This window comes from Mytilus californianus, unplaced genomic scaffold, assembly GCF_021869535.1.
Source record: "Mytilus californianus isolate M0D057914Y unplaced genomic scaffold, xbMytCali1.0.p SCAF_19, whole genome shotgun sequence".
In the NCBI taxonomy this organism is placed as follows: Eukaryota; Metazoa; Mollusca; class Bivalvia; order Mytilida; family Mytilidae; genus Mytilus; species Mytilus californianus.
The window spans coordinates 12,402,552-12,415,602 of record NW_026262667.1 but is presented as its reverse complement, the minus strand read 5'-3'; the positions used below and the strand labels follow the sequence as shown (position 1 = coordinate 12,415,602).

Sequence of the window (13,051 nt, the reverse complement as noted above, 5' to 3'; positions counted from 1 at the left end):
ACATTAAGAACCTAAATAAAGTTCTTTGTAGCACCGTACTTTTAACAGGTTTCCGTCCTTATTTCAAAGGTAACAAAACAAGAAAGGTCAAATGTATAACACAAGGCCAACGAAAATAGCAACAAGCGATGACATTTCTAAATTTTATAACTATTATTTAAACATTGGTAAGCTATACAGGCTCGTTGGTCTAGGGGTATGATTCTCGCTTAGGGTGCGAGAGGTCCCGGGTTCGAATCCCGGACGAGCCCTATTTTTGTCTCAAATTGTCAACACGTGGCGAATCTCAAAACTGTTTTCAATCCCAGTCGGTGGGATAATCAAAGAAAATACACCGCTAAATTCGAACGTCAAGTATAGAATGCATTAACAATAATCAGCAGGAGAAAAAAGCATACAAGTATACAATGGTTATCGTTTAATTTTCATTTGGTTTTTTATTGTTTGATCTCGACCAACGTGAGGTACAACTTTCTCGTAAACTTAGAATTTCGAATATATTGATAGGTAAACCCCTTTGCCACGTAAGAAGAATAATTGTATTCTATAGTTAAATACGGAAAATGTAGCTGGAACTATCAAGCGGCTCGTTGGTCTAGGGGTATGATTCTCGCTTTGGGTGCGAGAGGTCCCGGGTTCGAATCCCGGACGAGCCCGTTAATTTTTGGAACTGTTTATATGCGTTTGGATTCAATGAAATCGTACTTTTGTATCTGCCATTGACATTCAAAGCAGTTTGGCTCATTAATTGTTCAGCATGTTGTCACGTCACTGATGGGGAAAAGGTCAAACGAAGAGAAAGAGGAGTTGATACTCAATCAAAATTTGCTACATACATTTGTTTTCCGATTATTTAAAATGTTGTCGAAGAATGTTTTATTTTGGTTTGTGCAGGCTATAAAACAACTTACCTTGATATCACCTTGACTTATAAGCAAAGAAGGAAATTGTCCACTGTCGATATCGGATTTAGCTAGCGAACAAGTATCATGCTACATATAGACAGAGGAATCTGCTTTTTCAATTGATTGCGCAGAAGAAAGATAAATGCCTGCAAAGAGAATTTCCGTGACGGTGAACATTAACACGAACACGCACCTGCTGTATGCGCATACCGATGTTATTCATCTTGATTGCACTATCATTTTTAATCGCCGGTTGCTTGAAATATGGAAAACTTCGCACTTACTTCAACTGTTTCCGTAGTGTAGTGGTAATCACGTCCGCTTCACACGCGGAAGGTCCTGGGTTCGAGCCCCAGCGGAAACATAATTTTTGAGTAATCCGGATCATGGTGAACTAGGCTTAATATTGTAGTGCTGAGAAGTAGTACTCATTCAGTGCTCTTTTGCAGCCGACGCATTTAGTTCATGTTTGATTGAACATACACATATAATTAAATCTTCGAGATCGTATACATTAAGAACCTAAATAAAGTTCTTTGTAGCACCGTACTTTTAACAGGTTTCCGTCCTTATTTCAAAGGTAACAAAACAAGAAAGGTCAAATGTATAACACAAGGCCAACGAAAATAGCAACAAGCGATGACATTTCTAAATTTTATAACTATTATTTAAACATTGGTAAGCTATACAGGCTCGTTGGTCTAGGGGTATGATTCTCGCTTAGGGTGCGAGAGGTCCCGGGTTCGAATCCCGGACGAGCCCTATTTTTGTCTCAAATTGTCAACACGTGGCGAATCTCAAAACTGTTTTCAATCCCAGTCGGTGGGATAATCAAAGAAAATACACCGCTAAATTCGAACGTCAAGTATAGAATGCATTAACAATAATCAGCAGGAGAAAAAAGCATACAAGTATACAATGGTTATCGTTTAATTTTCATTTGGTTTTTTATTGTTTGATCTCGACCAACGTGAGGTACAACTTTCTCGTAAACTTAGAATTTCGAATATATTGATAGGTAAACCCCTTTGCCACGTAAGAAGAATAATTGTATTCTATAGTTAAATACGGAAAATGTAGCTGGAACTATCAAGCGGCTCGTTGGTCTAGGGGTATGATTCTCGCTTTGGGTGCGAGAGGTCCCGGGTTCGAATCCCGGACGAGCCCGTTAATTTTTGGAACTGTTTATATGCGTTTGGATTCAATGAAATCGTACTTTTGTATCTGCCATTGACATTCAAAGCAGTTTGGCTCATTAATTGTTCAGCATGTTGTCACGTCACTGATGGGGAAAAGGTCAAACGAAGAGAAAGAGGAGTTGATACTCAATCAAAATTTGCTACATACATTTGTTTTCCGATTATTTAAAATGTTGTCGAAGAATGTTTTATTTTGGTTTGTGCAGGCTATAAAACAACTTACCTTGATATCACCTTGACTTATAAGCAAAGAAGGAAATTGTCCACTGTCGATATCGGATTTAGCTAGCGAACAAGTATCATGCTACATATAGACAGAGGAATCTGCTTTTTCAATTGATTGCGCAGAAGAAAGATAAATGCCTGCAAAGAGAATTTCCGTGACGGTGAACATTAACACGAACACGCACCTGCTGTATGCGCATACCGATGTTATTCATCTTGATTGCACTATCATTTTTAATCGCCGGTTGCTTGAAATATGGAAAACTTCGCACTTACTTCAACTGTTTCCGTAGTGTAGTGGTAATCACGTCCGCTTCACACGCGGAAGGTCCTGGGTTCGAGCCCCAGCGGAAACATAATTTTTGAGTAATCCGGATCATGGTGAACTAGGCTTAATATTGTAGTGCTGAGAAGTAGTACTCATTCAGTGCTCTTTTGCAGCCGACGCATTTAGTTCATGTTTGATTGAACATACACATATAATTAAATCTTCGAGATCGTATACATTAAGAACCTAAATAAAGTTCTTTGTAGCACCGTACTTTTAACAGGTTTCCGTCCTTATTTCAAAGGTAACAAAACAAGAAAGGTCAAATGTATAACACAAGGCCAACGAAAATAGCAACAAGCGATGACATTTCTAAATTTTATAACTATTATTTAAACATTGGTAAGCTATACAGGCTCGTTGGTCTAGGGGTATGATTCTCGCTTAGGGTGCGAGAGGTCCCGGGTTCGAATCCCGGACGAGCCCTATTTTTGTCTCAAATTGTCAACACGTGGCGAATCTCAAAACTGTTTTCAATCCCAGTCGGTGGGATAATCAAAGAAAATACACCGCTAAATTCGAACGTCAAGTATAGAATGCATTAACAATAATCAGCAGGAGAAAAAAGCATACAAGTATACAATGGTTATCGTTTAATTTTCATTTGGTTTTTTATTGTTTGATCTCGACCAACGTGAGGTACAACTTTCTCGTAAACTTAGAATTTCGAATATATTGATAGGTAAACCCCTTTGCCACGTAAGAAGAATAATTGTATTCTATAGTTAAATACGGAAAATGTAGCTGGAACTATCAAGCGGCTCGTTGGTCTAGGGGTATGATTCTCGCTTTGGGTGCGAGAGGTCCCGGGTTCGAATCCCGGACGAGCCCGTTAATTTTTGGAACTGTTTATATGCGTTTGGATTCAATGAAATCGTACTTTTGTATCTGCCATTGACATTCAAAGCAGTTTGGCTCATTAATTGTTCAGCATGTTGTCACGTCACTGATGGGGAAAAGGTCAAACGAAGAGAAAGAGGAGTTGATACTCAATCAAAATTTGCTACATACATTTGTTTTCCGATTATTTAAAATGTTGTCGAAGAATGTTTTATTTTGGTTTGTGCAGGCTATAAAACAACTTACCTTGATATCACCTTGACTTATAAGCAAAGAAGGAAATTGTCCACTGTCGATATCGGATTTAGCTAGCGAACAAGTATCATGCTACATATAGACAGAGGAATCTGCTTTTTCAATTGATTGCGCAGAAGAAAGATAAATGCCTGCAAAGAGAATTTCCGTGACGGTGAACATTAACACGAACACGCACCTGCTGTATGCGCATACCGATGTTATTCATCTTGATTGCACTATCATTTTTAATCGCCGGTTGCTTGAAATATGGAAAACTTCGCACTTACTTCAACTGTTTCCGTAGTGTAGTGGTAATCACGTCCGCTTCACACGCGGAAGGTCCTGGGTTCGAGCCCCAGCGGAAACATAATTTTTGAGTAATCCGGATCATGGTGAACTAGGCTTAATATTGTAGTGCTGAGAAGTAGTACTCATTCAGTGCTCTTTTGCAGCCGACGCATTTAGTTCATGTTTGATTGAACATACACATATAATTAAATCTTCGAGATCGTATACATTAAGAACCTAAATAAAGTTCTTTGTAGCACCGTACTTTTAACAGGTTTCCGTCCTTATTTCAAAGGTAACAAAACAAGAAAGGTCAAATGTATAACACAAGGCCAACGAAAATAGCAACAAGCGATGACATTTCTAAATTTTATAACTATTATTTAAACATTGGTAAGCTATACAGGCTCGTTGGTCTAGGGGTATGATTCTCGCTTAGGGTGCGAGAGGTCCCGGGTTCGAATCCCGGACGAGCCCTATTTTTGTCTCAAATTGTCAACACGTGGCGAATCTCAAAACTGTTTTCAATCCCAGTCGGTGGGATAATCAAAGAAAATACACCGCTAAATTCGAACGTCAAGTATAGAATGCATTAACAATAATCAGCAGGAGAAAAAAGCATACAAGTATACAATGGTTATCGTTTAATTTTCATTTGGTTTTTTATTGTTTGATCTCGACCAACGTGAGGTACAACTTTCTCGTAAACTTAGAATTTCGAATATATTGATAGGTAAACCCCTTTGCCACGTAAGAAGAATAATTGTATTCTATAGTTAAATACGGAAAATGTAGCTGGAACTATCAAGCGGCTCGTTGGTCTAGGGGTATGATTCTCGCTTTGGGTGCGAGAGGTCCCGGGTTCGAATCCCGGACGAGCCCGTTAATTTTTGGAACTGTTTATATGCGTTTGGATTCAATGAAATCGTACTTTTGTATCTGCCATTGACATTCAAAGCAGTTTGGCTCATTAATTGTTCAGCATGTTGTCACGTCACTGATGGGGAAAAGGTCAAACGAAGAGAAAGAGGAGTTGATACTCAATCAAAATTTGCTACATACATTTGTTTTCCGATTATTTAAAATGTTGTCGAAGAATGTTTTATTTTGGTTTGTGCAGGCTATAAAACAACTTACCTTGATATCACCTTGACTTATAAGCAAAGAAGGAAATTGTCCACTGTCGATATCGGATTTAGCTAGCGAACAAGTATCATGCTACATATAGACAGAGGAATCTGCTTTTTCAATTGATTGCGCAGAAGAAAGATAAATGCCTGCAAAGAGAATTTCCGTGACGGTGAACATTAACACGAACACGCACCTGCTGTATGCGCATACCGATGTTATTCATCTTGATTGCACTATCATTTTTAATCGCCGGTTGCTTGAAATATGGAAAACTTCGCACTTACTTCAACTGTTTCCGTAGTGTAGTGGTAATCACGTCCGCTTCACACGCGGAAGGTCCTGGGTTCGAGCCCCAGCGGAAACATAATTTTTGAGTAATCCGGATCATGGTGAACTAGGCTTAATATTGTAGTGCTGAGAAGTAGTACTCATTCAGTGCTCTTTTGCAGCCGACGCATTTAGTTCATGTTTGATTGAACATACACATATAATTAAATCTTCGAGATCGTATACATTAAGAACCTAAATAAAGTTCTTTGTAGCACCGTACTTTTAACAGGTTTCCGTCCTTATTTCAAAGGTAACAAAACAAGAAAGGTCAAATGTATAACACAAGGCCAACGAAAATAGCAACAAGCGATGACATTTCTAAATTTTATAACTATTATTTAAACATTGGTAAGCTATACAGGCTCGTTGGTCTAGGGGTATGATTCTCGCTTAGGGTGCGAGAGGTCCCGGGTTCGAATCCCGGACGAGCCCTATTTTTGTCTCAAATTGTCAACACGTGGCGAATCTCAAAACTGTTTTCAATCCCAGTCGGTGGGATAATCAAAGAAAATACACCGCTAAATTCGAACGTCAAGTATAGAATGCATTAACAATAATCAGCAGGAGAAAAAAGCATACAAGTATACAATGGTTATCGTTTAATTTTCATTTGGTTTTTTATTGTTTGATCTCGACCAACGTGAGGTACAACTTTCTCGTAAACTTAGAATTTCGAATATATTGATAGGTAAACCCCTTTGCCACGTAAGAAGAATAATTGTATTCTATAGTTAAATACGGAAAATGTAGCTGGAACTATCAAGCGGCTCGTTGGTCTAGGGGTATGATTCTCGCTTTGGGTGCGAGAGGTCCCGGGTTCGAATCCCGGACGAGCCCGTTAATTTTTGGAACTGTTTATATGCGTTTGGATTCAATGAAATCGTACTTTTGTATCTGCCATTGACATTCAAAGCAGTTTGGCTCATTAATTGTTCAGCATGTTGTCACGTCACTGATGGGGAAAAGGTCAAACGAAGAGAAAGAGGAGTTGATACTCAATCAAAATTTGCTACATACATTTGTTTTCCGATTATTTAAAATGTTGTCGAAGAATGTTTTATTTTGGTTTGTGCAGGCTATAAAACAACTTACCTTGATATCACCTTGACTTATAAGCAAAGAAGGAAATTGTCCACTGTCGATATCGGATTTAGCTAGCGAACAAGTATCATGCTACATATAGACAGAGGAATCTGCTTTTTCAATTGATTGCGCAGAAGAAAGATAAATGCCTGCAAAGAGAATTTCCGTGACGGTGAACATTAACACGAACACGCACCTGCTGTATGCGCATACCGATGTTATTCATCTTGATTGCACTATCATTTTTAATCGCCGGTTGCTTGAAATATGGAAAACTTCGCACTTACTTCAACTGTTTCCGTAGTGTAGTGGTAATCACGTCCGCTTCACACGCGGAAGGTCCTGGGTTCGAGCCCCAGCGGAAACATAATTTTTGAGTAATCCGGATCATGGTGAACTAGGCTTAATATTGTAGTGCTGAGAAGTAGTACTCATTCAGTGCTCTTTTGCAGCCGACGCATTTAGTTCATGTTTGATTGAACATACACATATAATTAAATCTTCGAGATCGTATACATTAAGAACCTAAATAAAGTTCTTTGTAGCACCGTACTTTTAACAGGTTTCCGTCCTTATTTCAAAGGTAACAAAACAAGAAAGGTCAAATGTATAACACAAGGCCAACGAAAATAGCAACAAGCGATGACATTTCTAAATTTTATAACTATTATTTAAACATTGGTAAGCTATACAGGCTCGTTGGTCTAGGGGTATGATTCTCGCTTAGGGTGCGAGAGGTCCCGGGTTCGAATCCCGGACGAGCCCTATTTTTGTCTCAAATTGTCAACACGTGGCGAATCTCAAAACTGTTTTCAATCCCAGTCGGTGGGATAATCAAAGAAAATACACCGCTAAATTCGAACGTCAAGTATAGAATGCATTAACAATAATCAGCAGGAGAAAAAAGCATACAAGTATACAATGGTTATCGTTTAATTTTCATTTGGTTTTTTATTGTTTGATCTCGACCAACGTGAGGTACAACTTTCTCGTAAACTTAGAATTTCGAATATATTGATAGGTAAACCCCTTTGCCACGTAAGAAGAATAATTGTATTCTATAGTTAAATACGGAAAATGTAGCTGGAACTATCAAGCGGCTCGTTGGTCTAGGGGTATGATTCTCGCTTTGGGTGCGAGAGGTCCCGGGTTCGAATCCCGGACGAGCCCGTTAATTTTTGGAACTGTTTATATGCGTTTGGATTCAATGAAATCGTACTTTTGTATCTGCCATTGACATTCAAAGCAGTTTGGCTCATTAATTGTTCAGCATGTTGTCACGTCACTGATGGGGAAAAGGTCAAACGAAGAGAAAGAGGAGTTGATACTCAATCAAAATTTGCTACATACATTTGTTTTCCGATTATTTAAAATGTTGTCGAAGAATGTTTTATTTTGGTTTGTGCAGGCTATAAAACAACTTACCTTGATATCACCTTGACTTATAAGCAAAGAAGGAAATTGTCCACTGTCGATATCGGATTTAGCTAGCGAACAAGTATCATGCTACATATAGACAGAGGAATCTGCTTTTTCAATTGATTGCGCAGAAGAAAGATAAATGCCTGCAAAGAGAATTTCCGTGACGGTGAACATTAACACGAACACGCACCTGCTGTATGCGCATACCGATGTTATTCATCTTGATTGCACTATCATTTTTAATCGCCGGTTGCTTGAAATATGGAAAACTTCGCACTTACTTCAACTGTTTCCGTAGTGTAGTGGTAATCACGTCCGCTTCACACGCGGAAGGTCCTGGGTTCGAGCCCCAGCGGAAACATAATTTTTGAGTAATCCGGATCATGGTGAACTAGGCTTAATATTGTAGTGCTGAGAAGTAGTACTCATTCAGTGCTCTTTTGCAGCCGACGCATTTAGTTCATGTTTGATTGAACATACACATATAATTAAATCTTCGAGATCGTATACATTAAGAACCTAAATAAAGTTCTTTGTAGCACCGTACTTTTAACAGGTTTCCGTCCTTATTTCAAAGGTAACAAAACAAGAAAGGTCAAATGTATAACACAAGGCCAACGAAAATAGCAACAAGCGATGACATTTCTAAATTTTATAACTATTATTTAAACATTGGTAAGCTATACAGGCTCGTTGGTCTAGGGGTATGATTCTCGCTTAGGGTGCGAGAGGTCCCGGGTTCGAATCCCGGACGAGCCCTATTTTTGTCTCAAATTGTCAACACGTGGCGAATCTCAAAACTGTTTTCAATCCCAGTCGGTGGGATAATCAAAGAAAATACACCGCTAAATTCGAACGTCAAGTATAGAATGCATTAACAATAATCAGCAGGAGAAAAAAGCATACAAGTATACAATGGTTATCGTTTAATTTTCATTTGGTTTTTTATTGTTTGATCTCGACCAACGTGAGGTACAACTTTCTCGTAAACTTAGAATTTCGAATATATTGATAGGTAAACCCCTTTGCCACGTAAGAAGAATAATTGTATTCTATAGTTAAATACGGAAAATGTAGCTGGAACTATCAAGCGGCTCGTTGGTCTAGGGGTATGATTCTCGCTTTGGGTGCGAGAGGTCCCGGGTTCGAATCCCGGACGAGCCCGTTAATTTTTGGAACTGTTTATATGCGTTTGGATTCAATGAAATCGTACTTTTGTATCTGCCATTGACATTCAAAGCAGTTTGGCTCATTAATTGTTCAGCATGTTGTCACGTCACTGATGGGGAAAAGGTCAAACGAAGAGAAAGAGGAGTTGATACTCAATCAAAATTTGCTACATACATTTGTTTTCCGATTATTTAAAATGTTGTCGAAGAATGTTTTATTTTGGTTTGTGCAGGCTATAAAACAACTTACCTTGATATCACCTTGACTTATAAGCAAAGAAGGAAATTGTCCACTGTCGATATCGGATTTAGCTAGCGAACAAGTATCATGCTACATATAGACAGAGGAATCTGCTTTTTCAATTGATTGCGCAGAAGAAAGATAAATGCCTGCAAAGAGAATTTCCGTGACGGTGAACATTAACACGAACACGCACCTGCTGTATGCGCATACCGATGTTATTCATCTTGATTGCACTATCATTTTTAATCGCCGGTTGCTTGAAATATGGAAAACTTCGCACTTACTTCAACTGTTTCCGTAGTGTAGTGGTAATCACGTCCGCTTCACACGCGGAAGGTCCTGGGTTCGAGCCCCAGCGGAAACATAATTTTTGAGTAATCCGGATCATGGTGAACTAGGCTTAATATTGTAGTGCTGAGAAGTAGTACTCATTCAGTGCTCTTTTGCAGCCGACGCATTTAGTTCATGTTTGATTGAACATACACATATAATTAAATCTTCGAGATCGTATACATTAAGAACCTAAATAAAGTTCTTTGTAGCACCGTACTTTTAACAGGTTTCCGTCCTTATTTCAAAGGTAACAAAACAAGAAAGGTCAAATGTATAACACAAGGCCAACGAAAATAGCAACAAGCGATGACATTTCTAAATTTTATAACTATTATTTAAACATTGGTAAGCTATACAGGCTCGTTGGTCTAGGGGTATGATTCTCGCTTAGGGTGCGAGAGGTCCCGGGTTCGAATCCCGGACGAGCCCTATTTTTGTCTCAAATTGTCAACACGTGGCGAATCTCAAAACTGTTTTCAATCCCAGTCGGTGGGATAATCAAAGAAAATACACCGCTAAATTCGAACGTCAAGTATAGAATGCATTAACAATAATCAGCAGGAGAAAAAAGCATACAAGTATACAATGGTTATCGTTTAATTTTCATTTGGTTTTTTATTGTTTGATCTCGACCAACGTGAGGTACAACTTTCTCGTAAACTTAGAATTTCGAATATATTGATAGGTAAACCCCTTTGCCACGTAAGAAGAATAATTGTATTCTATAGTTAAATACGGAAAATGTAGCTGGAACTATCAAGCGGCTCGTTGGTCTAGGGGTATGATTCTCGCTTTGGGTGCGAGAGGTCCCGGGTTCGAATCCCGGACGAGCCCGTTAATTTTTGGAACTGTTTATATGCGTTTGGATTCAATGAAATCGTACTTTTGTATCTGCCATTGACATTCAAAGCAGTTTGGCTCATTAATTGTTCAGCATGTTGTCACGTCACTGATGGGGAAAAGGTCAAACGAAGAGAAAGAGGAGTTGATACTCAATCAAAATTTGCTACATACATTTGTTTTCCGATTATTTAAAATGTTGTCGAAGAATGTTTTATTTTGGTTTGTGCAGGCTATAAAACAACTTACCTTGATATCACCTTGACTTATAAGCAAAGAAGGAAATTGTCCACTGTCGATATCGGATTTAGCTAGCGAACAAGTATCATGCTACATATAGACAGAGGAATCTGCTTTTTCAATTGATTGCGCAGAAGAAAGATAAATGCCTGCAAAGAGAATTTCCGTGACGGTGAACATTAACACGAACACGCACCTGCTGTATGCGCATACCGATGTTATTCATCTTGATTGCACTATCATTTTTAATCGCCGGTTGCTTGAAATATGGAAAACTTCGCACTTACTTCAACTGTTTCCGTAGTGTAGTGGTAATCACGTCCGCTTCACACGCGGAAGGTCCTGGGTTCGAGCCCCAGCGGAAACATAATTTTTGAGTAATCCGGATCATGGTGAACTAGGCTTAATATTGTAGTGCTGAGAAGTAGTACTCATTCAGTGCTCTTTTGCAGCCGACGCATTTAGTTCATGTTTGATTGAACATACACATATAATTAAATCTTCGAGATCGTATACATTAAGAACCTAAATAAAGTTCTTTGTAGCACCGTACTTTTAACAGGTTTCCGTCCTTATTTCAAAGGTAACAAAACAAGAAAGGTCAAATGTATAACACAAGGCCAACGAAAATAGCAACAAGCGATGACATTTCTAAATTTTATAACTATTATTTAAACATTGGTAAGCTATACAGGCTCGTTGGTCTAGGGGTATGATTCTCGCTTAGGGTGCGAGAGGTCCCGGGTTCGAATCCCGGACGAGCCCTATTTTTGTCTCAAATTGTCAACACGTGGCGAATCTCAAAACTGTTTTCAATCCCAGTCGGTGGGATAATCAAAGAAAATACACCGCTAAATTCGAACGTCAAGTATAGAATGCATTAACAATAATCAGCAGGAGAAAAAAGCATACAAGTATACAATGGTTATCGTTTAATTTTCATTTGGTTTTTTATTGTTTGATCTCGACCAACGTGAGGTACAACTTTCTCGTAAACTTAGAATTTCGAATATATTGATAGGTAAACCCCTTTGCCACGTAAGAAGAATAATTGTATTCTATAGTTAAATACGGAAAATGTAGCTGGAACTATCAAGCGGCTCGTTGGTCTAGGGGTATGATTCTCGCTTTGGGTGCGAGAGGTCCCGGGTTCGAATCCCGGACGAGCCCGTTAATTTTTGGAACTGTTTATATGCGTTTGGATTCAATGAAATCGTACTTTTGTATCTGCCATTGACATTCAAAGCAGTTTGGCTCATTAATTGTTCAGCATGTTGTCACGTCACTGATGGGGAAAAGGTCAAACGAAGAGAAAGAGGAGTTGATACTCAATCAAAATTTGCTACATACATTTGTTTTCCGATTATTTAAAATGTTGTCGAAGAATGTTTTATTTTGGTTTGTGCAGGCTATAAAACAACTTACCTTGATATCACCTTGACTTATAAGCAAAGAAGGAAATTGTCCACTGTCGATATCGGATTTAGCTAGCGAACAAGTATCATGCTACATATAGACAGAGGAATCTGCTTTTTCAATTGATTGCGCAGAAGAAAGATAAATGCCTGCAAAGAGAATTTCCGTGACGGTGAACATTAACACGAACACGCACCTGCTGTATGCGCATACCGATGTTATTCATCTTGATTGCACTATCATTTTTAATCGCCGGTTGCTTGAAATATGGAAAACTTCGCACTTACTTCAACTGTTTCCGTAGTGTAGTGGTAATCACGTCCGCTTCACACGCGGAAGGTCCTGGGTTCGAGCCCCAGCGGAAACATAATTTTTGAGTAATCCGGATCATGGTGAACTAGGCTTAATATTGTAGTGCTGAGAAGTAGTACTCATTCAGTGCTCTTTTGCAGCCGACGCATTTAGTTCATGTTTGATTGAACATACACATATAATTAAATCTTCGAGATCGTATACATTAAGAACCTAAATAAAGTTCTTTGTAGCACCGTACTTTTAACAGGTTTCCGTCCTTATTTCAAAGGTAACAAAACAAGAAAGGTCAAATGTATAACACAAGGCCAACGAAAATAGCAACAAGCGATGACATTTCTAAATTTTATAACTATTATTTAAACATTGGTATTCTATACAGGCTCGTTGGTCTAGGGGTATGATTCTCGCTTAGGGTGCGAGAGGTCCCGGGTTCGAATCCCGGACGAGCCCTATTTTTGTCTCAAATTGTCAACACGTGGCGAATCTCAAAACTGTTTTCAATCCCA

At 38.8% G+C, this 13,051-nt stretch overlaps 28 non-coding genes across 28 annotated transcripts; all 28 read left to right on the top strand.

Moving 5' to 3' along the window:
- The first annotated feature begins 179 nt into the window (after positions 1-179).
- Positions 180-251, top strand: Trnap-agg (transfer RNA proline (anticodon AGG)). The gene has a single exon. It is a non-coding gene; the product is annotated as a tRNA-Pro (tRNA).
- A 333-nt stretch (positions 252-584) lies between these two features.
- On the top strand, positions 585-656 carry Trnap-ugg (transfer RNA proline (anticodon UGG)). The gene has a single exon. It is a non-coding gene; the product is annotated as a tRNA-Pro (tRNA).
- A 540-nt stretch (positions 657-1,196) lies between these two features.
- On the top strand, positions 1,197-1,269 carry Trnav-cac (transfer RNA valine (anticodon CAC)). The gene has a single exon. It is a non-coding gene; the product is annotated as a tRNA-Val (tRNA).
- Positions 1,270-1,595: 326 nt separating this feature from the next.
- Trnap-agg (transfer RNA proline (anticodon AGG)) lies at positions 1,596-1,667 on the top strand. The gene has a single exon. It is a non-coding gene; the product is annotated as a tRNA-Pro (tRNA).
- A 333-nt stretch (positions 1,668-2,000) lies between these two features.
- On the top strand, positions 2,001-2,072 carry Trnap-ugg (transfer RNA proline (anticodon UGG)). The gene has a single exon. It is a non-coding gene; the product is annotated as a tRNA-Pro (tRNA).
- A 540-nt stretch (positions 2,073-2,612) lies between these two features.
- Trnav-cac (transfer RNA valine (anticodon CAC)) lies at positions 2,613-2,685 on the top strand. The gene has a single exon. It is a non-coding gene; the product is annotated as a tRNA-Val (tRNA).
- Positions 2,686-3,011: 326 nt separating this feature from the next.
- Trnap-agg (transfer RNA proline (anticodon AGG)) lies at positions 3,012-3,083 on the top strand. Its single transcript has one exon. It is a non-coding gene; the product is annotated as a tRNA-Pro (tRNA).
- Positions 3,084-3,416: 333 nt separating this feature from the next.
- Positions 3,417-3,488, top strand: Trnap-ugg (transfer RNA proline (anticodon UGG)). Its single transcript has one exon. It is a non-coding gene; the product is annotated as a tRNA-Pro (tRNA).
- Positions 3,489-4,028: 540 nt separating this feature from the next.
- Positions 4,029-4,101, top strand: Trnav-cac (transfer RNA valine (anticodon CAC)). The gene has a single exon. It is a non-coding gene; the product is annotated as a tRNA-Val (tRNA).
- A 326-nt stretch (positions 4,102-4,427) lies between these two features.
- Positions 4,428-4,499, top strand: Trnap-agg (transfer RNA proline (anticodon AGG)). Its single transcript has one exon. It is a non-coding gene; the product is annotated as a tRNA-Pro (tRNA).
- A 333-nt stretch (positions 4,500-4,832) lies between these two features.
- Trnap-ugg (transfer RNA proline (anticodon UGG)) lies at positions 4,833-4,904 on the top strand. The gene has a single exon. It is a non-coding gene; the product is annotated as a tRNA-Pro (tRNA).
- A 540-nt stretch (positions 4,905-5,444) lies between these two features.
- On the top strand, positions 5,445-5,517 carry Trnav-cac (transfer RNA valine (anticodon CAC)). Its single transcript has one exon. It is a non-coding gene; the product is annotated as a tRNA-Val (tRNA).
- Positions 5,518-5,843: 326 nt separating this feature from the next.
- On the top strand, positions 5,844-5,915 carry Trnap-agg (transfer RNA proline (anticodon AGG)). The gene has a single exon. It is a non-coding gene; the product is annotated as a tRNA-Pro (tRNA).
- A 333-nt stretch (positions 5,916-6,248) lies between these two features.
- Trnap-ugg (transfer RNA proline (anticodon UGG)) lies at positions 6,249-6,320 on the top strand. Its single transcript has one exon. It is a non-coding gene; the product is annotated as a tRNA-Pro (tRNA).
- A 540-nt stretch (positions 6,321-6,860) lies between these two features.
- Trnav-cac (transfer RNA valine (anticodon CAC)) lies at positions 6,861-6,933 on the top strand. Its single transcript has one exon. It is a non-coding gene; the product is annotated as a tRNA-Val (tRNA).
- Positions 6,934-7,259: 326 nt separating this feature from the next.
- Trnap-agg (transfer RNA proline (anticodon AGG)) lies at positions 7,260-7,331 on the top strand. Its single transcript has one exon. It is a non-coding gene; the product is annotated as a tRNA-Pro (tRNA).
- A 333-nt stretch (positions 7,332-7,664) lies between these two features.
- Positions 7,665-7,736, top strand: Trnap-ugg (transfer RNA proline (anticodon UGG)). Its single transcript has one exon. It is a non-coding gene; the product is annotated as a tRNA-Pro (tRNA).
- Positions 7,737-8,276: 540 nt separating this feature from the next.
- On the top strand, positions 8,277-8,349 carry Trnav-cac (transfer RNA valine (anticodon CAC)). The gene has a single exon. It is a non-coding gene; the product is annotated as a tRNA-Val (tRNA).
- Positions 8,350-8,675: 326 nt separating this feature from the next.
- On the top strand, positions 8,676-8,747 carry Trnap-agg (transfer RNA proline (anticodon AGG)). Its single transcript has one exon. It is a non-coding gene; the product is annotated as a tRNA-Pro (tRNA).
- Positions 8,748-9,080: 333 nt separating this feature from the next.
- Trnap-ugg (transfer RNA proline (anticodon UGG)) lies at positions 9,081-9,152 on the top strand. The gene has a single exon. It is a non-coding gene; the product is annotated as a tRNA-Pro (tRNA).
- A 540-nt stretch (positions 9,153-9,692) lies between these two features.
- Trnav-cac (transfer RNA valine (anticodon CAC)) lies at positions 9,693-9,765 on the top strand. The gene has a single exon. It is a non-coding gene; the product is annotated as a tRNA-Val (tRNA).
- A 326-nt stretch (positions 9,766-10,091) lies between these two features.
- Trnap-agg (transfer RNA proline (anticodon AGG)) lies at positions 10,092-10,163 on the top strand. The gene has a single exon. It is a non-coding gene; the product is annotated as a tRNA-Pro (tRNA).
- A 333-nt stretch (positions 10,164-10,496) lies between these two features.
- Trnap-ugg (transfer RNA proline (anticodon UGG)) lies at positions 10,497-10,568 on the top strand. Its single transcript has one exon. It is a non-coding gene; the product is annotated as a tRNA-Pro (tRNA).
- Positions 10,569-11,108: 540 nt separating this feature from the next.
- On the top strand, positions 11,109-11,181 carry Trnav-cac (transfer RNA valine (anticodon CAC)). Its single transcript has one exon. It is a non-coding gene; the product is annotated as a tRNA-Val (tRNA).
- Positions 11,182-11,507: 326 nt separating this feature from the next.
- On the top strand, positions 11,508-11,579 carry Trnap-agg (transfer RNA proline (anticodon AGG)). Its single transcript has one exon. It is a non-coding gene; the product is annotated as a tRNA-Pro (tRNA).
- A 333-nt stretch (positions 11,580-11,912) lies between these two features.
- Positions 11,913-11,984, top strand: Trnap-ugg (transfer RNA proline (anticodon UGG)). The gene has a single exon. It is a non-coding gene; the product is annotated as a tRNA-Pro (tRNA).
- Positions 11,985-12,524: 540 nt separating this feature from the next.
- Trnav-cac (transfer RNA valine (anticodon CAC)) lies at positions 12,525-12,597 on the top strand. Its single transcript has one exon. It is a non-coding gene; the product is annotated as a tRNA-Val (tRNA).
- Positions 12,598-12,923: 326 nt separating this feature from the next.
- Positions 12,924-12,995, top strand: Trnap-agg (transfer RNA proline (anticodon AGG)). Its single transcript has one exon. It is a non-coding gene; the product is annotated as a tRNA-Pro (tRNA).
- Positions 12,996-13,051: the final 56 nt, after the last annotated feature.